The 24,240-nt window shown below is 41.6% G+C and overlaps 2 protein-coding genes across 2 annotated transcripts in view; both read left to right on the plus strand.

Moving 5' to 3' along the window:
• ZFX (zinc finger protein X-linked) overlaps positions 1-19,962 on the plus strand; it is a 180,293-nt gene extending 160,331 nt beyond the window's left edge. Inside the window, exon 6 of the transcript XR_009214288.1 lies at positions 19,942-19,962. The gene's annotated coding sequence lies outside the window, so the exon portion shown is untranslated. The remainder of the gene's footprint in view (positions 1-19,941) is intronic.
• Positions 1-24,240, plus strand: part of PDK3 (pyruvate dehydrogenase kinase 3) — a 300,615-nt gene that overhangs the window by 131,955 nt on the left and 144,420 nt on the right. The window lies entirely within an intron of this gene.

The raw sequence follows: 24,240 nt of genomic DNA on the forward strand, positions 1-24,240 counted from the left end.
GAAGTTAATAGTGAAACATTTGAAAATCCATTTTATTGGTTTGCTTTTCAAATATTTGTAGCCTTGTTTCTTAAGTAGAACCCCCGTCTTTTTCTTTTTCTCTTTGTTGATGCGTCATCATCATTTGTTCAGCTGTTTCTGCTCCCTCATTTTTTCCCTTGTTCCAGTGAGACTCAAAGAACCATGAATTCTTGTGCCCTTTTGTTTTCGCTTTCTTTTTTCAACAACCAAGGGGTAATCACAGAACAACCAACCATTGTAAAGTACAATTGTAAAGTGGCATTTAGTACATTCATGATGTTGTACAACTACCCCTTCTGTTTCCAAAACATTTTCATCACCCACCAAGTAATCTCTGTACCCAATAGGCACTAGCTTGTCATCTTCACACCCCCAGCCTCTGGCAACCACCAATTTGCTTTCTGTTTCTATGGATTTACCTAAATATTTCCTGTAAATGTAGTCATACAGTATGTGATCTTTTGTGTCTGGCCTTTTTCACTTGACATAATGTTTTTGAAGTTCTTCCATGTTGTAAAATGTATTGCTACTTCATTCCTTTCTGTGGTTCAATAATATTCCACTGTTTGTATGTAGCAGATTTTGTACATTCATCCAATGATAGACAGTTGGTTTTTGTCTGCCTTTTGGCTGTTGTGCATAGGGCTGTCAACATTTGTGTACAAGTATTTGTTTTAGTGCCTCTTATATTTTGCTCTGTTACACCTTTGAAGGGTACCATGTTTATATAATATTTGTTTTTCTAAGTATACATGTATGTTTCTCTGCCTTTTGCCTTAATGAAATGAAAAGAAGTTTGGTCTGCCAGTTCCAAAAGACATCAGTGAAGAGGCAGGTAACTGGTTAATCTTACTTGACAAAACCTGTTACTAATGTGCTACTGATGCTGTTAAAGAAAGATTTGGCCAACTTCAAGAAAACACGTCGAATTTCCTGAGTGACACCAAGTCCATCAGATCATCCTCGGCATAATTGGAAACGGTGCCTGCACTTTTAAGAAGTGAACCAGTGAAACAACTGGTTGCAAAGAAGAGTTTCTCCTTAGCTTTGGGTGCCAACTAGAGACCTGAACTGAGAATATCATCAGATTTGGTCTACTTCCTTCCTTTGTTGTCTATCTGGTCCTTTCAAGTACTACATGGAGCTACCAGCCAAACTTGTGCTTGAGTGATGTGGCTGTTTCTTCCCAGGCAGGCAAATAAATTCAGCTTTGTTTCAGATGTCTATCTGGCAAACTTTGTTGATTTCCTTCTAATTATCCCCACCTACTTGGTACTTTGATACAGGGTACCTTTTGAAGACATTAGCTGGCTACATTTTGTGAGTAAACTTTTTATTTATTTTAGTATCATGAGAACCTGGATGCTATCCCAGGACAAATTCAAAATTAGTTCTCTGCAGGTTGCATGTTCAGGGCTTAACAGCAGAACGTCGATGGTGAAGTGGTTGTGTGAAAGCAGTTGTCCCTAGAATGTTCTGACAGTTTGCAGAGAAGGTAGGCCTGCAGATGAGCATCCAGGAAAATCCAGGTAGGCCCAGCACAACAGGACATGTCAGGTGGAATTGAGCCTTTGTCACAGGGTGGGAATTTGGTAACAGAATTATATTCCTTGAGGATAATTGCAAGTGAAGAGAGGACCCTAGCCCTAGAGCAGTGCTATCCAATAGAAGTATAATATGAGACCCATATATAATTTTAAATTTTCTAGTAGTCACATTTTTTTAAAGCAAAAAGAAACGAGACATTCGTTTTAATAATAATTTCTATTTAACCAAATATATCCCAAATATCATTCCTATGTTATCAATATTTTAAAATTCTCAATGAGACATTTTACATAAGGCTTCCAACTCCAGAGACTCTCAATTCATATACCAAATTTTCATCAAATATTTGATCTGTATTTAGACTTTGCAAACCTTGCAGTTGAAAATGCAGATTCACTTTCCAAACATACTTGGAAGTTTTCCCATAATTGAATCAAGTACCAGTTTTAAAATTTAAATTAATTTAAAGTACATGAAATTTAAAATTAGTTCTTCAGTCTCGCTAGTCACATTTCAAGTGCTTAATAGCCACGTATGGCTAGTGGCTATCGTGTGGGTCAGTGCAGTTCTAGAGGGACAGGAGCAAAGCAGATTATGGGGACAGAGCATCAGGCATGACCTGGGTTTGGGGCACACAGGTGGAGTGAGACTTATGATGCTGATTGCATGTAGTGGGCTGGAGCTTCTTGAAATCCCCATGGCCTATGGTCACCTGGGCCAGGACCTGCAGCTAAAGATCAAGTGGCCCCAGCCATCGAGCGAGGAGGGTGGAAAAGGTCAGCCTTTTGCCAGGCTCTGTACAGCCATATGCAAAGACCTACCAGGAGGACACTCATTTTCCCAGCAGTCAACTCACCAACCCGTATCTACCCTAAAGTGCTTGGAACCTAAGGGAATGGGAGAGAGGAGAGGCACTGCACTTTTTTTTTTTTTTTTTTTTTTTGAGATGGAGTCTTGCTCTGTTGCCCAGGAGAGCAGTGGTGTGATCTCGGCTCACTGCAACCTCCGCCTCCCAGGTTCAAGTGATTCTCCTGCTTTGGTCTTCCGAGTAGCTGGGATTACAGGTGCCCACCACCACGCCCAGTTAATTTTTGTATTTTTACTAGAGATGGGGTTTCACCATGTTGGCCAGGCTGGTCTCGAACTCCTGACCTCAGGTGATCCACCTGCCTAGGCCTCCCAAAGTGCTGGGATTACAGGCGTGAGCCACCGTGCCTGGCCGGCACCACTCTTTTATTCTTCCTTTTGCACCTCCTTCCTGTGCATCTTCTGGGTCTCTAGCTCCTCCTGCAGAAGTGAAACCTGATCAGCCATGAGTTGATAATTGTGGGAGCTGGTTGATGGGTATATGGAGACTCATTATACTATTCTACTTAGGCATGTGTTTGAAATTCACTTATATATGAATTCATAGATATTATGGCCATTTGAATAGTCAAGTTCCTGATATTCCTACAGCCCCATTAACACACCTTCCCCCCATCCCAACCTTTATCTTGTACTCGAAGTCCAGGCCCCAGCCCTCGACTTGCCCTTCTGTCTTCCCTGCTTTACTCCCATAGCAGGCAGCAAAGGGTGTGCGAGTTAATTGTTAAATTCAGTTCAACAAGTTCCTCATTAGGGACAAATTACCTGAGTTTGAAATCTGCTAATTTTCCAATCAGATTGAGTGTTTGCACTTGTGATTTGGAAAAATTACCATATGGTAAAAGCAAAACCTACGTGGGGATTAAAGTAAAGGTGAGGGAGGACAGGAGCTTATTTTGGCAACTTCCTTGGAAACCCACGTTAGCATATGCAGATTAGTGGAGGTGCCTCTGCAGTTGGGGTGGGAAAGCTCACCTGTAGCACTGTTTTGCAAAGGCTGTTTACTTCATGTGCTAATGCCCCTGAAAGGTGACTGTGGCCTTTGAAGGGAGAACAGTGTGGCTTTCATAGGCCAGAATTACATCTGGGAAAGAGAAAAGCCTTTTGAATGTAGCCATTTCATCTAAAAATATATCTATACTTTTATTTAAATTTGTCCTCAGTGTGAAGCTTCTGCATGAGGTGGAAATAAAAACATTTCTTTGAGGTAGAAGGTGTGTCTAATTGTCCTTTGGGTGATCTCACAATGATTGTAGCAGGGAAAGCTCAACTGAGAGAATTTAAAGAATTATAGGAGAGTAATTGCTGCAGAATACCATTGTGATCCAGAGTGCAGAGATCTAGGTCATTCATCTTCAATAATTTGTCCCAGTCCCAATTACTACATCACCAGTTCTAAAGCTTTAGAAACCGCTTGGTAAAGATTAGTCAAGGTTTCAGGTAATTTACAAGCCAATGCAGAAAAAGTTCTGAGATGTTGCTTTTGAAATTTGGAGCCAGGAAAAGCTTTGTCTCTCCTGAGAAGGCATCCTTCCTCCTTTCTGATAACTGTAGTTGTGCAAGTTCTGAGGTTTCTCTTTGTGCCTCAGCTGCCGGGAAACTCAAAACCAAATTTGTAGCTCAAATCGCTGAGTTTACATTTATGGTTAGCACTTCAGCATTCCTCACTTCTTATTTTTTATTTCTATTTTGCTAGTTCTTTTTATTTGTCTTTTGGGAAACTGGGGACAGCCCCTCCATGTGTCAACACATCCATCAATAAATAGTAGCTTCTATTCATTTATATATGCTACCTCTAATCCTTTTAATAACCTAGTCATAATGTCCATTAGGTATGATTATCCTTACTTGAAAGTGAAGAAACAGGCTCAGATAGGCCTTGCCTGAGGCAATAAAGCTATTAAGTGGCACAATTTTTCAGCTCCCTTTCTGTCTGCTTCTGAAGTCTATGCCTTGTGCCTGGGTACATGTAACTGATGCATTGATGAGTCTCAACTCAGTGGTGGACTATGCAGGTGAAACCATTTTATTTTTCCCAACCACTGCTTTCAACCATGCAGCACCAAGTCCCTTTTCCCATCCTTTAATGACACCTTGGGTGGACCTCATGACTTGCTGGGCTCTCTTGGTTGGTGAAGCTGACAGTCCCAATTACAATTTCAATATCGTATTCTCTGGTCTGGTGGGTGGGGGAGGACGAGAGAAGGGAGAGAGAAATCTTCCTGCGAAAATGGTCCTTTTCCAGGTGTGATGCTCTGATTTGCTGAGTGAGGTGAAGGGTCTCTGAGCACGGGGCTGGTTCTTTTCTCTGAGGCGATGGTGTTGAACTTCACTTGGATTCTGACTCCTCTGAGGCCTCTTGAAGAGCGGCTCTCTAAGTAAGCCCTATGCTCCTTCCTGTGGAGCCTTTCCAAATTCAGAAGCTGTGGGCTCACGGGATCAAGGTGGAAGTGATGCTCACATTTGCTTTCCAGGCACACGGCCCCTCAGTACCTTTTGAACCGCTCACGTTCAGATGTCTCTAGACCACACGGGGGCACCAGACTCCAGGTTCACACACAACACATCCCTCAAAGAATATGCGTCAAGCTCGCCCACAGTTCCCAAGGCTCCAGGGTGGTCCAGTGTGGGCCTGCGGGTCTGTGCAGCTCCACAAGAGCCCAGGCAGTAAAACTAGATGCCAACTTTGCCTTCATGCAGACCTCCCACTCTCCCGGAGCGACCCTCTTAGAGGTCTCCCTTCTACATACAACTCTTGGCTTGGGAGAGCAGGGGAGTCCCAGCACTCCTTTCCCCACCCCCTCCTACTCTGTCCCAAGAAAAGAAAAGCCCCCCCCCGCGCCAGGAACACTCAACTTCTCTCCCTCCCCTTCCCATCCTCCCGTAGCTACAGAGTCTGGAAAAGGGTGGTTGAAGGGAACGGTCAGAGTCCAAATAGGGCCAGTTCTGCCATCTCTTAGTACTCTCTGAGAACGTGTCTGCTGGCTGGTTGCAGCCCCTCGTTAGGATGTGGGAGCACCTGATGCTTTTTGTTTCCACCTTTGGCAACTCTGGGACAACAGGAAAAGTCCTATCATGGGTGAGCGCCGCACACACGCACGCACATACACAAGCACACACACGCGCGTGCACAGTAGCACACACAAGCACGCACACACGCACGTGCGAACACACGCACGAGCACACACATACACAGTGCTTCCCAGCCTTCTTCCATCCTTGTCTATTTAAGATCTCTGGCTTTGCCCTCCCAATTTCCAGTGGGAAGGAGCAGAAGGAAAAGCGATGAGGCCTATGGCTGGTGAGACAGGTTTTGGAAGGACTGTTTTGGGTGAGTCTGATAAACTCTAATGAGTTTATTGTAAGACTTGAGAAAGTCAGTGTGAAGCGGGAGGCAGCTTGAGAAACTTTAGCTCTCCACGCCTGTCTTCGCTATGGAGTGCATTCTTTGATATGGAAAAGTGATGTTCTCTAAGAATTGTGTAAAGTGTTATGCAAATAGAGCTTCAAAACAAATCCCCTAATGCCCTGCCTTCTTCTAAGCAGGATTACTCTTGGGCTCTAAGCGGCTCCTCCACAGAAATGTTAAAGCTTCCACTGGAAGTAAGAAGGGGAAGGGGAACGGGGTGATTTTTAACAAGTGATATTTGGAGCCATGCATCTTTTTCATACTCCCCGAGAAGCCAGTTATTTCGAAATGATTGTTTGTCAGTGACTCTCTTTTCGGACTCAGCCCACCCGCACCCAGGTGAAATAAACAGCCATGTTGCTCACACAAAGCCTGTTTGGTGGTCCCTTCACACGGACGCGCATGAAAAATACCATTAAAAATAAATCTTACTGGATGGAATTGGGGAAGGCCTCACAAAGGAGGTGACCTTCAGGTGACCTTGGCTTGGATTTTGATAGGTTTAGACGGGGCCGGGAAGAAGGTGTTCTAAGTGGAGGAATCACACACGAGCAAAGGAACAGTGGGGGATGATCAGCGCAGAAGAGGCGCTATCTATAGCATGGTGTATGTGCAGACCGGAAGCGAAGGAAAGGGCTAAGACAGGCTGGCTCCATAGCATGGATCTTCTTGGTAATTTAAACGAGACAGATTCTACTGTTTGAATTAGGAAGCCAGGTGGGGCATGGTGGCTCACACCTGTAATCCCATCACTTTGGGAGGCTGAGGTAGGTGGATTGCTTGAGCTCAGGAGTTTGAGACCAGCCTGGGCAACATGATGAAACTCCGTCTCTCTCTCTCAAAAAAAAAAAAAAAAAAAAAACCAAAAAATTAACTAGGTGTGGTGGTGCGTGCCTGTAGTCCCAGCTACTCCGGAGGCTGAGGTGGGAGAATTGCTTGCCCAAGGAGGCTGCAGAGAGCCATGATTGCACCACTGCACTCCAGCCTGGGTGACAGAGTGAGACCCTGAGACCCTGTTGTAAAAAAAAAAAGAAAAAGAAAAAAGAAAATAAAGAATAAGGAAGCCAACAGAGTCACAGGATTGACAATGCCTAAAGGGAGAAAAAGAAATTCTAAAGCTCTTCTTCCACTTAACAAAGGCTTCTAACCGAAATATTTGTTACCTTATCGAAAACAGACTTGACAATTTCTGTATTATTATTACCAGAGCAACACATTATTTAATAAGATGACCAACCAGAGTTGCAGACTTTTAGGTGTTATAGGTGTCATTTCACAGGACATAGGAACACATTCTGATATCCAGGTAACTTAAGAGATACATTTCTTTAGAAATAACACTTCCAAGGACAGTTTTACAGTAACAAAACAGACTGGGATTATGGTCTTTCATCCAAGCCTCTGCACTGGCAAGGAGAGTGGGATAGATGCATAAATGTTCCCCATTAGAATTTTATGACATGGGACTGGCTCTGTGTCACATAATAGTGTCTGCTTCTCTGAAGCTGCAGGGAAGAGGGAACATTTTCTCTTTATTTTTCTGAGATTTTTTCACCAGAAGTTGGGGCTGGTCGTTAGCAGGTTAAGTATTAAAATTCCAAGAAGCTTAAAAATTATAATATGGGCCTTTGGGAGGCCAAGTCAGGCAGATCACTTGAGGTCAGGAGTTCAAGACCAGTCTGGCCAACATGGTAAAACCCCATCTCTACCAAAAAATTAAAATTAGCCAAGTGAGGTGGTGCGTGCCTGTAGTCCCAGCTACTTGGGGAGGCTGAGGTGGGAGAATTGCTTGAACCTGGGGGCAGAGATTGCAGTGAGCCCAGACCGCGCCCACTGCACTCCAGCCTGGATGACAGAGTGAGACATTGTATCCAAAAAAAAAAAAAAAAAAAAAATTACAATATGGAAAAGAAAAAGGCTATAGAGAAGTTTAACAAAGTAAATATGAGGTAGATAATATTAGGTCGAACCATATGAGATTGCTGATATTTGATACTTTTGCCCCATTAAAATGGCAATTTCATGCAATTCAATGTAAAATCTACAGTTTCAGTCTTGAATGCCAAATGAGAAATATGAAGTTAATTTGGGAAATATTGAGGAGCCACCATTGGGGGAGAAACGCTATGATTGTAGCTCTGGTTTAGCATAGTTTATGAGGCAGGAATGCGAAGAAGAATTGGATAGGGAAAGCCTGGGGGTCAAACCATACTTTTATACCCACTGTACTTGAAAGAATACTCCTAGATTTGTTGATAGTATAAATGCACTGAGGAGCTACATTAGCGTTCACCTTTTAAATTAAAGATTGAGAGTTCACAACTTCTTCATCTAAGAGGTAGAAATAATAATGGCTACTTCACAGGGCTTAGGTAAGGATCAAATGATATTATACATGAACAAGACGTTTAGAAACACTGTATCTTATCTCCTGCTACTTGAAATGTCTGCAGCTCAGCAGCAGTGGTATCACCTGGGAGCCGGTTAAAACTGTGACTCTCATTCGCCTTAAATGCCCCCTGTCCCATGGAGAGGGACTCAGCATAGGAAAGCCACACACTCAGCCTGGATGCGTGGAGTGCGTGGAGAGGCTGAGGGACTCACCGGAGGGCACCCAGCCAGCCCACAGCCAGGGAAGTGGGGAGGGGGCGGAAACCCATGCCTTCCAGCTGAGCACTGGGAGTGTCAGCCCAGTAAGTATTGGCCGGTCAGGCGCCTCCTGGTCAGAGCAGAGCCTCCAGGTCCCACTGCCCCCAGCCCCTGCACAGCCCTCCCTCCTGCCTGGGTGGGGGAGGTTAGAGGTCATCGGAGACGCTGAATGCTGCCACCCCAGGTGCTTCCGCTCTGCCATAGCACTGATCAGTGACAACTTACAGGAATGTAGCAGCGATGGAATTACCTGGAACAGATTTGTATGTGTGTGTGTGGGGGGCGGGGGTGCAACTAAACAAACACAAAGTTTTCTGTGTCAGGTATTGGGCTGGACAGGGCAGTTGTGTATTGGGGTGGTTTTTTTCTCTTTTTTTTGTTCATTTCTTGTTTTTTAATAATGTTTACAATCTTCCTCAATCACTCTTTTATAAAGATTCCACCTCCAGTCCTCTCTCCTCCCCCCTACTCAGGCCCTTGAGGCTATTAGGAGATGCTTGAAGAACTCAATAAAATCCTAATCCAAGTCAAACTTTGCACATATTTATATTTATATTCAGAAAAGAAGCATTTCAGTAATTTATAATAAAGAGCACTATTTTTTAATGAAAAAAATGTGAATCTCAGGCTCTACCGCAAACCTGCTGAATCAGGATCTGCATTTTATTTATTTATGTATTTATGTATTTATTTACTTAGTAGAGACTGGGTCTCTCTATGTAGCCCAGGCTGGTCTCAAGCTCCTGGCCTCAAGCGATCCTCCTGCCCTGGCCTTTCAAAGCACTGGGATTACAGGAGTGAGCCACCACGTCCAGCAGGATCTGCATTTTAATAAGATTCCCAGGTGATTTGTATGCACAGTCAAGTTTGAAAAGGACTGCTCAATCCCAAAACAATTACACTCAGACTAAAATATCTTTTCCATCCATTGAATGTGTCATTTTTCAACATTTAGTGCATGGTCCTTGTCTTCCCTAATCAAATCAGAAAATTCAAAGTTCACATAGCATCGTTGAAACAGTGGCCTTTCAGATCCTGACTCTTGATGCTTGCTGTCTACTTACCTTGGGCAAACTGCTTCATCTGTATAAGCCTCCTCTGTGTCCTCATCTGTAAAATGGGTTTGAGAGTTCCAACCTCCCCAAGTTGCTGTGATGACCGACAGAGATAATGCATGTTAAGGATCATACATAGAGCATAGCATGATGTGGTGAATAGTCACCAAATTGTACTTACTTGTTTTTAAATAAGGAAACTCACATTCATATGGTTTTTAAAAAAAGATCAAGAGTTCAGTGATAGGGCCACGATGAGTGGATTATAAAAATGGGCTTTCATACCCCAGTAGATTCGAATCTTGGCAGACTGTTCTACCAACCTAATTTAAACACACACACACACACACACCCCTACATCAAGGAGGAAAGGAGGCATTTTCAAATCCACGACTCTCCCCACTTGCCATCCCATCCACACAGATCCCACACAGCTGGTTCAGACACTCTCCCTCCAATGAATCCTCTTGAGAAACACAGACTTTTATCTACAGAGTAATATTGTGAATGGTGTTTACTGTTTTTAATACCTTTTTGAGGATAAGGCAGATTGACAAAAGAATCCAATCCCATGGGCTTGTAAACTACTCACAGAGCTTTTTTAATAGGGCTATGGTAGCTGTTTGGTATCTCAGAATAAATCTAAGTCATAGAATAGGCTCAATAGCATGAAATGCTCTTATCTCATTGTTCCTCAGACCCAACCATGCATTGGAATCGCAAGGGGGCTTGTTAAAGCCCAGATTGCTGACCCACTCTCTGAGTGTCTGATACAGCAGGTCTGGGGTGGGGCCTGAGAATTTGCATCTCTAACAAGTTCCCAGGGATGCTGATGCTGGTGGTCCTGGGACCATACACTCTTGAAAGATGCTCTACTCTATGGAGAAGAGTCTGAATGTGCCAGTGAGAAGGATGATCTACTCTTCTACTCTGAAGAAAGAAAGAGAAGCATGAAAGGTTTTTTTATTTTTCTTTTTGGATAGAATACTCAGGTAACTGTAACTGAAGTCAACCAAGTAGGTCTGGGTGGGTGGGCCCTGAGAATTAGCATTTCCAAGTTTCCAGGTGTTGCTGCTGCTGCTGCTGGATCAGGGACCATCCACACTTTGAGAACCTGTCTGGATGCAAATCACATGGCGGCCCTCCAGGGTGAATGCTGTAATTCCAAATTTAAACCTGAGTTATTGAAATTTAAACCCATTTAAACCATTCAAATACTAGAATGCTGGCTGTCTTTCAGACTCAATACCTTTTCATAGGTAAATGGGTAGAAAAGAGAGAAAGACCCCATGAGAAGGGAGAGAAGAGAGAGAGGAGAGCAATTGCATGCACTAATAATCTCTTGCTGGAGACCCATTTGTTCCCAAGTCATCAGATCTCCAAAGCTAAAATTATATCCATGTGAGTATTTTAGGCCATAGAGAAAATAGGAAAACATCAAAGGTGATGGTGTAGACACAATGCTATTAAGATTCATTTTTCAAACCTGCTGGCTATGTTTGTTACATCAAAACCTTCTTTTGAAAGAGGAAAACTACAACCATTACTCTTTGACCTAAAAATTCTTGGAAACTGGAAGACCTGAATTTTGTAAGAATCAACTCTTGGAAGGCTGTTTAGTTAATAAAAACACCATGTTCCTTTGCTATTCCTGGGGAAGGAGTGCCAGTTTCAAAATCCTTTCCTCTAGTTAAAAATAATGTTATCAAATAAGTAACTACAAAATAATATCTTCTTTATTATATTAAAGATGAGCTTAGAGGCCTTAAGAACTGATTTCTTGTCAATATCTCTTAAAAGAGAAGATAGTTATGGCAAACAGTGAGGGCTAGAGTGTGTAGAGAGATAAAGGCATCTCTATTTGATCTGGTCTTGAAATAGGGTTGTCAGCAAAATAATAATATTATTATTGTTTTTCAGACAGAGCCTCACTTTGTTGCCAGGTTAGAGTGCAGTGGCATGGTCTCGGCTCACTGGAGCCTCGGCCTCCTGGGCTCAAGTGATCCTTCCACCTCAGCCTCAGCTGGAGTAGCTGGGATTACAGGTGCGCTCATCCACAATCAGCTAATTTTTCTGTTTTTGGTAGAGATGAGGTTTCACCACATTGCCCAGGCTGGTCTTGAACTCCTGGGTTCAAGCGATCCTTCTGCCTCAGCCTCCCATAGTGCTGGGATTACAGGCGTATGCCATCACAACCAGCCAGAAAATATTGTCTGAGAACTAGCAATATTCTGGTTGCCATACTTTTTTTTGTTTGTCTTTGAAGCAAAGCAAAAGCATAAGCATAGTCATAAGGCAAGAATCCTGGTCTTATTTTTTTCAATCTCATGATTACTTCCATAAGGTAATCAGTCATTGAGGTGATTAAGAGATTAAGCAATTAAGAAGGGAAGGTTTGCTTTACAATCCTTTCTTTGCATGACCCATAGATACCATTCCTCTCTGCTCCTCCGTAATACCTAGGACCATGCTCCAAGCCCAGAATTATCCCTCACTGAATTAGGCTCTTTGGACTGCCTTCCATTTCCCATTGAAACCTGTCTGTGGAGAATGGATTCAGTTGCAGAGAAATAAGCATGAGGATACGAATGATAGTACAATTTTGTATTTCTAGTCGTCTGTTACATTGATTTTCTCAGCCATGATTCCTTCAAAAATTTTCTTTGAAAAAGAACACCGTGCCCTTTCTGACCAAGGTGAGATCAAATCTGCTTCCTCTGCTCATGAGCGAAAATCTCTCAATCAAACTTTCCACGGGAGGAGTTAATGTCAATGTCACTGATAATCTATAACCGAGGTTGCCAGATTTACCAAATAAAAATGCAAGTTGCCCAATTACTTTTGAATTTCAGGTAAACAAAGAATAATTATCTTTTAGTATAACTACATCCCACATGTGGAGATTCAAATTAAGATGAAAGAAAATTTAAAATGCAGTTCCTTTACTGCACTAGTCATATTGTTAAATGCTACATGTGGCTAGTGGCTAGCACAATGGACAGTGTAGCCTAGTGTGGGCTGTAGAACATTTTCATCATCACAGAAAGTTCTGTTGGACACTGCTGTTTACAGCAAACCAGGGAGATGTTCCTGGAGACTGGGGCCCAGGCAGATAGTTCAAGCTAGTAGGCTCTTTACGCACCATCTATTTCTCCTTCACATACAAAAATGCAAGTGATCCCCAAAGGCCGCAGGGAAAAGATCCTACCGGCCATTGCCTTTTGGGATAGCCCAATCCTGTACCTACTATAGGGCTGAATTGGCCAGTGCTGTGCAGAACCAGTCGTTAAATTCGTAGCCATTAGCATTTCTCCTGGGAGAAGCAAACCCTTTCTGTTTGTATAGGGCTTTGCAGATAACGAAGCATTTCCAATTCCACTTGAGATTTTTTTTTTTTTGGCCAGTGCTATTATTTATTTATATAACCTCATGCATTTATCAGAAGAGGCTTTTGAATGTTCTTACCACATAGGATTTAATCCTCACAATCACCCTGGGGGGTAAGCAGGCCCATGAGAAAAATAACAAGAACATGAAACCAGTTCCAAAAGAATTGCCTCATGCCATAAGGCAGGTTCTCACACTTGAGCTTCCAATCAGAATGCCCCCGAGGGCTTGTTAAAACACAAATTGTTGGGACTCAGCCCCAGAGTTCCTGATTCAGTAGGTCTGGGCTGGGGCAGAAGAATCTGTATTTCTCACAAATACCCAGGTCAAAAACATCGGTCCGGGGACCATACTTTGAAAACCACTGCTATTGTGACATGGCCCTGCCCCAGTCTAATGATATAATGAGTTTAGGCTTTTTTTTGTTTCTTTGACCTGGCAGACTCCTCACTCTGTTAGAGCTGCTTTGACGAGCTACATCTGTTCACTTATTTGGGTTATTATCACTTTTATTCTTTGCACAGCTTTTATCCATCTGCTGGTTTGATAATAAACTGAAGTGAGAACAACTTAAGCCAAGTTCAAGTTGACATTCTCCCTGTCTTTGCATCTGTCTGTGGTGTGCCCAGATTGTAGACTGGCCAGGCTCACTGGGTAGATATTTTAAATCCTCACTTGTATATTCACAAACTGAGCATTGGAAAAAGAAAAAGAAAATAACTTGCTCAAGTCACAGAGCTAGGGAGAGGTGGAACCAGGATATGAATCTTAAGATTTCTTACTTCAGTTTTGGTTCTAAGAATATTCCGGGGTTTGTGAAAGTGTTCTGAGGTTTATGATTTTTAAAAAAATAATAGTGGAATCTGTTTTCATTTCAACTGTAAAAGCCTCCAAGTGTTGACTGGCTGTTTGGGGCAGTCAAGATCCTGTGCCTGTTAGTAGTAGGCCTGTTCCAGCATCATCCACTTGGTTCTTTTGTCACTCAGGTGATGGCCTCATCTGCTATGGGGGTTTTGACCATTTTACAGCTTTCAATTATTTTTATTCAATTGTCTAACTTATTCTCACAGTGGATTATTGGGTTCAGAAAGGAGGCATCAAAAATACTGATTTTAAAATAGAATGAGCTACTGAACTGTACACTTAAAATGGTTAAGATGGTAAAAAAAATAGAATGAGCTGATGAGGGACATAAAAATGATAATTCTGAATTTTGACCTTACACCTGTAAGGAACATTCATATTATCATTTCTTACTACATCAATATCTCTAGTTCTTCAAAATAAAAGTTAAAAGGATAAAAAGGAATATGCACTATATGGATAGTGGATATGGATTAAAAGATTTTATATGGATGAAAAGTTTTTATCCAACTTGGCTTTTCCTTTATTGAGAATAAAATTATCCATTTCCACAGCATATTACTTCTGAAGAAGTGCTTGCAAATAGCTGCCAAAAAGCACTCCTGTCTCCTCTTTTAGAAACAAACCCAAAAATTATAATAATAAAGGAATGTATTTTTTAAAGTGCAAAAGTCAAGAATTCCAAATAACAGGCCATGGAAGCGGTCTGGATGGATTCAACACATAGTTAAATTTCAATCTACTTATTAATACACATTTGATCCCCAAACATGATATTAATGTCATTTTGAATTTGTAGATAAACCATGTTCTTGCTTGTATACTTTAAAAAAGTATTCGCTATGACTTTTTTGAATTGTTTTTATTTTTATTGATAAATAATAGATGTACGTATTTTGAGGTCCATGTGATAACTTGATATATTCATATAATGTGTAAAAATCAAATCAGAGTAATTGGGATATCCATCACCTCAAATATTTATCGTCTGTTTATTCTAGGATAAATTTATTTTCGTCTAGTTATTTGAAATGTGCAATAGATTATTGTTAACTATAGTCACTCTACTGATTTATCAAACTCTAGGTCTTATTTCTTCTAAGCGTATGTTTGTACTCATTAATTGATCTCTCTTCATGCCCTCTGATATGGTTTGGCTGTGTCCCCATCCAAATCTCATCTTGAATTGTAATCACCACAATCCTCACCTGTCTCAGGAGGGACCCAGTGGGAGGTAATTGAATCATGGGGGCGGTTCTCCCATGCTGTTCTCGTGATAGTGAGTGAGTTCTCACGAGATCTGATGGTTTTATAAGCATCTGACATTTCCCCTGCTGGCACTCATTTTCTCTCCTGCCACCCAGTGAAGAGGTGCCTTCGGCCATGATTGTAAGTTTCCTGAGGGCTCCTGAGCCATGCGCAACTGTGAGTCAATTAAACCTCTTTTCTTTATGAATTACCCAGTCTCGGGTGTTTCTTCATAGCAGCGTGGGAATGGACTAATACACTCCCTCTTCCCAGATTCTGACAACCACCGAACTTCTCTCTGCCTTCATGAGATTCACTCTTTTAGCTCCTACATATGAGTAAGAACATGTGATGTTTGTCTTTCTGTGTCTGGCTTATTTCTCTCAACATAATGACCTCCAGTTTCATTTATGTTGCTGCCAATGACATTAGCATTTCTCCTGAGAGAAACAAATCCTTTATGTTTGTATGGGGCTTTGCAGATAAAGAAGCATATCTAAGTCCACATGGGATTTTTGGTGGTCCAGTGCTTTTATTTATTTATTTATTTATTTATTTTTATAACCTCACACATTTATTGGAAGAAGCTTTTGAATGTTCTCACCACATAGGATTTTATCCTCAAAATCACTCTGGGTGGTAAGGTTTTCATTCTTTTTTATGGCTGAATAATATTCCATTGTGTATGTACACCACATTTTATTTATCCATTCATCTGTTGATGGGCGCTTAGGTTTATCCCATATCTTGGCTATTGTGAGTAGTGCTGCAATAAACATGGAGGTACAAATATCTCTTCAATATATTGATTTACTTTCTTTTGGGTATATACCCAGTAGTGGAATTGCTGGATCATATAGTAGCTCTATTTTTTTGTTTCTTGAGGAACCTACATAGTCTTCTCTGTAGTGATTGTACTAATTTACATTCCCACTAACACTGTACGAGGGCTCCCCTTTCTCCACATCTTTGCCAGCATCTGTTATTCCCCCCCCCTTTTTTAATAAAAACCATTCTTACTGAGGTGAAATGATATCTCATTGTGGTTTTGATGTACATTTATCTGATAATTAGTGATGTTGAGCTTTTTTTATCCATTTGTTGGCCATTTGTATGTCTTCTTTTGAGAAATGCCTGTTCAGATCTTTTGCCCATTTTAAATCAGGTTATTAGATTTTTTTTCCTATAGAGTTATTTCAGCTTCTTATATATTCTGGTTATTAATCCCTTGTCAGATGGGTAGTTTGCAAATATTTTCTCCCATTTCATGGGTTATCTCTTCACTTTGTTGACTGTTTCTTTTGCTGTGCAGAAGCTTTGTAACTTCATGTGATCCCGTTTGTCCATTTTTCCTTTGGGGTATAACTCAAATATTTGCCCAGTCAAATGTCCTAGAGAGTCTCACCAAAGTTTTCTTGTAGTAGTTTCATAGTTTGGGGTCTTAGATTTCAGTCTTTAATCCATTTTTATTTTGATTTTTGTGTATGGAAAGAGACAGTGGTCTAGTTTCATTCTTCTGCATGTGGATATCCAGTTTTCCTGGCACCGTTTATTGAAGAGAGTGTCCTCTCACCAATGTATGTTCTTGGCACCTTCGTAAAAAGTGAGCTCAGTGTAGATGTATAAATTTGTTTCTGGGTTATCTATTCTGTACCATTGGTCTATGTGTCTGTTTTTATGCCAGTACCCTGATGTTTTTGTTACTATAGCTCTGTAGTATAATTTGAAGTCAGGTAATGTGATTCCTCTGGTTTTGTTCTTTTTGCTTAGGATAGCTTTGGCTATTCTGTGTCTTTTGCGGTTCTGGGTGCATAAATATTTATCATTGTTATAGCCTCTTGCTGAATTGACCCTTTTATCATTATGTGGTGATTTTATTTTTCTCTTTTTACAGCCTTTGACTTGTCTATTTTATTTGATGTAAGTGTAGCTACTCCTGCTCTTTTTTGGTTTCCACTTACATAGAATATATTTTTTCATCCCTTTACTCTCAGTCTATGTGTGTCGTTATAGGTAAAGTGAGTTTCTTATAGGCAGCATATAGTTCTGTGTTGTTTCTGTAACCCTTCAGCCACTCTGTCTTTTAATAGGAGAACTGAGTCCATTTACATTCAGTGTTATTATTAAGTAAGGACTCACCACTGCCAATTTTGTTGCTTGTTTTCTGGTTGTTTTGTAACTCCTTTTTTCCTTTCTTACTTTCTTCCTTTGTGGTTAAGTAATTTTCTCTGGTAGTGTGTTTTAATTCATTGCTTTTTATTTTTAATGAGTCTATTATAGGTTTTTGCATTGTGGTTACAATTAGGCTTAAAAAAACATCTTATGGATATAATAAGTTATTTTAAAGAGATGACAACTTATCTTACATCACAAAGAAAATAATAGAAACAAAGAAAAAAATGAAAAAAAAAAAGCCTCTGCACTTCAACTCCATCCCCCCTACATTTTGACTTTCTGTTGTCTCAATTACATATTTTTATATTGTCTATCTTTTAACAGCTTACTGTAGCTATTGTTTTTGATAGATTTATCTTTTAGGCTTTATACTAGAGTTATGAGTGAATTGCACACTACAATTACAGTACTAGAGTATTCTGAGTTTGTCTGCGTACTTAGTTTTAACAGTGAATTTTATACCTTCAATTTTTTTCCTTTCTGCACATTAGTGTTCCTTTTTTTCAGGCTTTATCTCTCCTTCATATCTGAAGAATACAGTATTCTTGAATGGCAGGTTTCTTTTTTCCCCCAGCACGTTGGAAATGTCATCCCACTCCCTCTGAGGCTGTATTATTTCCATTGAGGAGTCTACTGCCAGATGAATTGGAGCTCCTTTATATGTTATTTGCTTATTTTCTCTTGCTGCTTTTACAATCCTCTCTTTGTCCTTGACCTTTGGGAGTTTTATTATGTGCTCTGGGGCAGTCTTATTTGAGTTGAATCTGTTTGGCATTCTATGACCTTCCGGTACCTGGATATTTATATCTATCTCAAGTTTTGGAAAATGTTGTTATTTATTTCCTTAAGTGAGCTTCCTACCCTTTGCTCTTGCTCAGCTCCCTTTTGATCACCAATAATTCTTAGATTTGGTCTTTTGAGGTAATTTTTTATATTTTGCAGGTGATCTTTATTCCTTTTAATTCTGTTTTTTTCCTCTGACTGTATTTTCAAATATTCTGTCTTTGAGATTAGTGATTCTTTCCTCTGCTTGATCTAGTCTGCTGTTGGGGGCCTCTAATGAATTTTTCTGTTCAGAAAATGTATTTCTCAGTTCCAAGATTTCTGTTTGGTTTTTAAAATTATTTCAATCATCTCTTCATTAATTTTCTCTGATAAATTTCTGAATTGCTCTTCAGTGTTATCTTGGATATCACTGAGTTTCCCTAAAACTGCTATTTTGAATTCTTTGTCAGATAACTCACGTATCACCATCTTATTAGGATCCGCCATTGGTTCCTTGCTTTATCTGTTTGGATAATGTTTCTGTATTTGCTGTTGTCTCTTGTGGATGTATGTCTATGTCTTTGCATCGAAGGATTAATTATTTATTCTAGTCTTCTCTTTCTGGCCTGTTTTGGATTTTATTGGTTATGTTTGCTTAGAGATTCTTCATAATTTACCTGCTGAATTTCTTCTTGAGAAAGAAGAAATTTGGAACCTGCCTCCCAGGTTCCAAAATAGCTTGAGTCCCTGGGCTGAATATTCCCCATTTGTCCCTCCAGATCCAGTCTGGAGAGTGGCTGCTTCTGGTTTGGTCCAGACAATGGAGGACACCGGTAGATCTGAGATAGGAAGAGAGAGAGGTAGGCGTACTTATTCCTGCAGCTCACTCCCTGCCAGGCTGTGCTGGTCAGCAGCTTTTTTCCTCTGGTGAGAGCTACAACTTCCATCAGGCAGCCCTATCCCAGAGCTATAGCTCCCACCCATTTTGGTAACTCTTCCTTCTCTTTGCCCCTTCAGTCAAAGTATTTGTGTTTTTGTGACTGGCTTATTTCACTTAGCATAATGTCCTCAAGGTTAATCCATGTTGTAGCATGTGACAGGGTTTCTTTCTTTTTAAAGGCAGAATAAGATTCCATTGTGTATATATACCACATGCTGTTTATCCATTTATCCATTGATGGACATTTAGATTGCTTCCACCCCTCGACTATTGTGAATAAAGCTGCTGTGAACACGGATGTGCAAACATATCTTTGAGACTCTGCTTTTTATTTTTTTGGGTGTATACCCAGAAGTGGGATTGTTGGATCACACAGTAGTTCTATTATTAACTTTTTGAGGAAACTCCATACTGTTTTTCATAGTGATTGCACTCTTTTACAATCCCATCAACAGTGCACCAAGGTTTTAATTTCTCTACATCCTCACCCACACTTGTTATTTTCTGTTTTTTTTTTTAAATTTTTTTTATAATGGCCATCTCTAATGGGTGTGAGGCAATATCTCATCATGGTTTTGATTTGCATGCCTTTGATCATGTATGATGTTGAGCATCTTATGCTTGGCCATTTATATTTCAGCTTTAGATAAATGTCTATTTATTTACCCATTTTTTGATCAAGTGATTTGATTTTTTATTAATGAGTTGTCCCATTTTGTTTTTAACCAGAGTTTTTGACATTGATAGGGAAAACGTGTGTTGTGTAGTTTTGTGTTAAAAGCCTTCACATTCCCATGTCCTCTGAGGACTGGGAGCTCAGGGGAGGTGGGTTGTGCTTGATGATCCAGAAAGTTTCCCTAAATGAAGAAGTGAGGACGCAGCCAGCGAAACTCCAGGAGTTTCCAATATTCTCTGAAACCTAGTGGGGTTGGGGAAGAGATTACCTTAATCTCTGTCCTCCAGCCCACATCCTAGGCAGCATATTAGCATTCTTTATTTTATTTTTGAGACAGAGTCTTACTCTGTTGCCCAGGCTGGAGTGCAGTGGTGAAATCTGGGCTCACTGCAACCTCCACCTCCCGGGTTCAAGCGATTCTTGTGCCTCAGCCTCCCAAGTAGCTGGGATTACAGGCGTGTGCCACCAGGCCTGGCTAATTTTTTGTATTTTTAGTAGAGACAGGGTTTCGCCATGTTGGCCAGGCTGGTCTCGAACTCCTGGCTTCAGGTGATCTGCCCACCTCGGCCTCCCAAAGTGCTGAGATTACAGGCGTGAGCCACTGTGCCCGGCCAGCATTCTTGTATATTAGGGCAGACATGGATGTGATTTTAGTAGTAGTGTATAGGAGTCTATAGTAGCTGCAAAGAAATAACTTTTAGTCTTCAAGAGAAAAATCATCTATGCCAGCCTCCGAAGTCACACTGTCTGAGGACTTTCTGCAATGATGGACATGTTCTGTGTCTGTGCTGTCCCCTATGGTAATCAGTGAATATTGAGCACTTGAAATGTGGCTAGTGGAACTGAGGAACTGAATTTTTAATTTAATTTAATTTTGATAAATGTAAACTTAAATAGCCACATGTGGTTAGTGGCTACCAAATTGGACAACACAGAAAAGTATGCAAAATATATCTTAATTTGGGAAGAGGACTAGAGGATTTATATAGGTTTACATGTTACTAATATGCATGATATTGGGCCTGTGTACACACAACTTGATCGTATAGTATCTGAGATTTAGACAACCTGCTGGTCATTGTCTGTGATGGTGGTGGACGAGGAGGAAGAAGAGGAAGTCTGGGCCTGTAGTCAAAGGAAGTGATTAAAGGACCAAGGACAGGGCAGGAGGAAATTGGTGAAGAATATGATCAATCAATATACAGGTACATACAGGGCACGTTCTGTCCTAGGGAGAAGCTACGAGTGGTATGAAAAGTTGGATCCACTCCCAAAGGGCTTACTATGTCTGGGGTGAGACAAGATACAGTCACATGAAGTGCGTGGTAAACAAGATACCCCATAATGTCACAGTTATGCCAAATGCCATAATTTCAAAGTTATGCCAAACATCATAATGTCAAAGTTAGGTCAAAGGCCATAATATCAAAGTTATGCCAAACAAATAAATACAATGCGTCTCCAAGAAGGGAGAGATCCACCTTGGCCACAGACATCAGAACCAGACTGCCTGGATTGATTGCTGGCTCTGCCACTTACTGGTTGTGTGACCTTGGGCAAGTCACTTGCTATCTATATGCTCAGTTTCCTCATCATAAAATGAAATGATAAATGTGCCAATATTATAGGGTTGCCATGAGCATTAAATGACATATGTGAGAGTGCTTAGAACAGTGCCTGGAATACGTAAGTGCTAATTAAATATTAGCTGTCATTGAAGGGGGGGAGGAAACGGTAGAGTAGGCAAAAGGGCATTAGCTTTCATAACCTACATCCACCCAGGCACCTTCTTTAAATATAACTTAAACTCCTCGTGATCAATTTGATACTGAGTAGAACTGTTATTTATGGTGTAATTAGCTACTTTCAAGTTCACTTATGTAGCAAAAGTCAGGAAAAAGTAAGGGAAATAGGTTCTTAGGTAAATGTCCCCAGAAGTAGACCTTGAGATGAAGATTCACAAGCAAGTGATATATTAAGGACATGCTCCCAGGGGAGGCAGGGAGGGAATGGAGGACGGGACACAGAAGGGGAGGGAGCTAAGCAAATAGATGATCTTAAGTGAAGTCCCTGCCCCAGCCTGATCCCACAGGGGAGCTCTTGGGGGTAAGTTACACCCCACTAGTGTATCACAAATCTAAACAAGGCTGATGGACTTTGAGATGCTCATGCCTGCTGGTCGTTGGCTAAATTCCATCCCAGGGAACCTAAACCTCCAGGCACAATGAGCAAAGCAGTGTCAAAAGTCCACGCGGGCAGGAAAAGCATACAGAATTTCAGGGAAGGCCACTCAGAAACGGGAAAAGGATGGCGCCATTTGAATGAAGCAGCTGCTATTGTCCACTGAGTATTATGGGTTTTGCTGAACAAGGCTGGGCAAAGAACTTACTGGGGCAAATTGGTGCTGCTAATTGGTGACCACCCAAACTTCCAAACAGTGGATCTCAAACTTCAGGCTGTGTAAGATTCCCTGGAAGTTGTTTAAAATGTAGATTCCTGGGCTTCATCTCCAGAAATTGTAATTCAGTGGGTGGGACTCAGGAAACTTCATTTTCAACATGTTCCCTGGGTAATTCGGATGTGGGAATCCTTGGACCATGCCCTGAGAATCACTGCCTTAGGGAACTGGCAGGAAGGCGATGAGGTTGAGTGGTCAGGCTGGCTCACAGGTAGGGTTCCCACTAGTGCTTAATGTTATCAGCAGTGCGCTGGTGAACAGACATGGAAAAGTGTGGAAACCGCTTCATGACTACCTTCCTGGGGAGGCACAAAACAAGATGGCTCGTCCCAAGTAGGGTGCAGAAAACAATTTCCCTGGAGTGGCCATTGTGTGAGCCCTGAGGGAAAGGGGAGCAAGGGATGTAATTTAAAGAACTACAATCAGGGAGCATCTTCAGCTGATTCCCCTAGAAAGCCTGAGACTAATATCTGAGTTTAAGTAGTTTACTAGGAAGAGATTCCAGGAAGCACCAGTATGGAAGTGGGGAATGGAGGGACAAGGCAGAGAAGGCAGCCAGTCAGTACAGGATATGTTACCAGGCTGGGCACGGTGGCTCACACCTGTAATCCCAGCACTTTGGGAGGCCGAGGCGGGCGGATCACGAGGTCAGGAGTTTGAGACCAGCCTGACCAACATGGTGAAACCCTGTCTCTACTAAAAAATACAAAATTTAGCCGGCCATGGTGGCATGCGCCTGTAGTACCAGCTACTCAGAAGGCTGAGGCAGGAGAATTGCTTGAACCCTGGGAGATGGAGGTTGCGGTGAGCCGAGATTGCGCCACTGCACTCCAGCCTGGGTGGTGACAGAATGAGACTCCGTCCCAAAAAAAAAGAAAAAAAAAGGATATGTTACCGGTGTCAGTCAGCAGCTGACCACTGTGGGCAACTGGGGTTTGATCCTGCTGGGCACATCTGAGAGACCATGCAAACACACGCTTGAGTTATCCCACTTGGGGTGAGAAGCTGGGGCATTTTGCCATTGCTGCTTCCTGAAACTTCTGGCATACCCTGGGTATTTGGTGAGCAACCCCCTGCAGCTGGAAAAAGCCCCAGGCAGAGTTGCAGATGCTTGCAATAGAAAGCTCTCAGCACATACAAGGCTGGTGAGTGCTGAGCGGATACTGGCAGGACTCCTATAGTGTCTGCCAGGGGGAGTGGAAATTGTTCATTTCACAAACAAGGACGATTTCTCACACGAAATTGCCTGCTGCCTACAGGGCTTATGTTAGGTGGATCTGCTTGTCTGCAGTGGTCCTCAGTCCCTAGCTGCATGTTCTGATGCCTTCAGTCTGGCCAGATTTCTGGGAAAATCCCAGCCAAAGGATTGTAAGAGGTCCAGGTCCTCTAGTTCATGAGGTTCTGAAGATGTGTGCTGCTGGTGGCCCAGGAATTAGCTTCTACCCATCCTGGCCTTGCACATTTTCTGTTCACTGCATTGCTAGCTATTGGAGCCACGTCTGATCTCCAAAAATCCATGCCTGCCACCATTGCACCAGGCCAAGCCCAAGAGGAGAACTGTAAGACAGTCAGCATTTGTAGAGTTCCTTCTTGTACTGTCCTTCCTATCCATTTCTTTCTAGTTTCATCACCAGCCTTGATCATTTGTCACTGTCCCTTTTGTTTAACTGTCATTACCTTACAGTGCTGATGAAGCCATGAGGAGAACTGATATACTAGTGCTAATGATCATCAATGAGGTGATGGTGGAGGTGACAGGAAACAAGAGAAAATGACAAGGACAATTTGACATAGCCAAGAAAGAGATCCCCAGGCATGTCCCCAGAGTTGGGAAAGAACACGTCAAAAAATTTACCAAAAAAATATGGTCATGAGCTCATGGCTGGAGGGTCCAAAAACCAGAGATGAGCAACAGAAAATGATTGCTGAAGAACTGTTCGTAATATATAACCACAGAGGAAGCTGGAGAGGAGAGGAATGGGGTGGATCTAAAGAAGCCATCAAGGCTTCAGCTCTTCAATAGCTTTGATTTTGAAGGGATATGTACAAAAACAGAAACCAGACATCAGTAAAAAATCAACACAAATCATGTCAAAAGTTTATCAGATTGGAAATCAAAAGATTAGAATGGCCCAGATTTTCAGAAAGTCTAATGTCAGCAATACAAAAATCATTTGT

The sequence above is a fragment of the Hylobates moloch genome, unplaced genomic scaffold (genome assembly GCF_009828535.3).
Source record: "Hylobates moloch isolate HMO894 unplaced genomic scaffold, HMol_V3 SCAFFOLD_7, whole genome shotgun sequence".
In the NCBI taxonomy this organism is placed as follows: Eukaryota; Metazoa; Chordata; class Mammalia; order Primates; family Hylobatidae; genus Hylobates; species Hylobates moloch.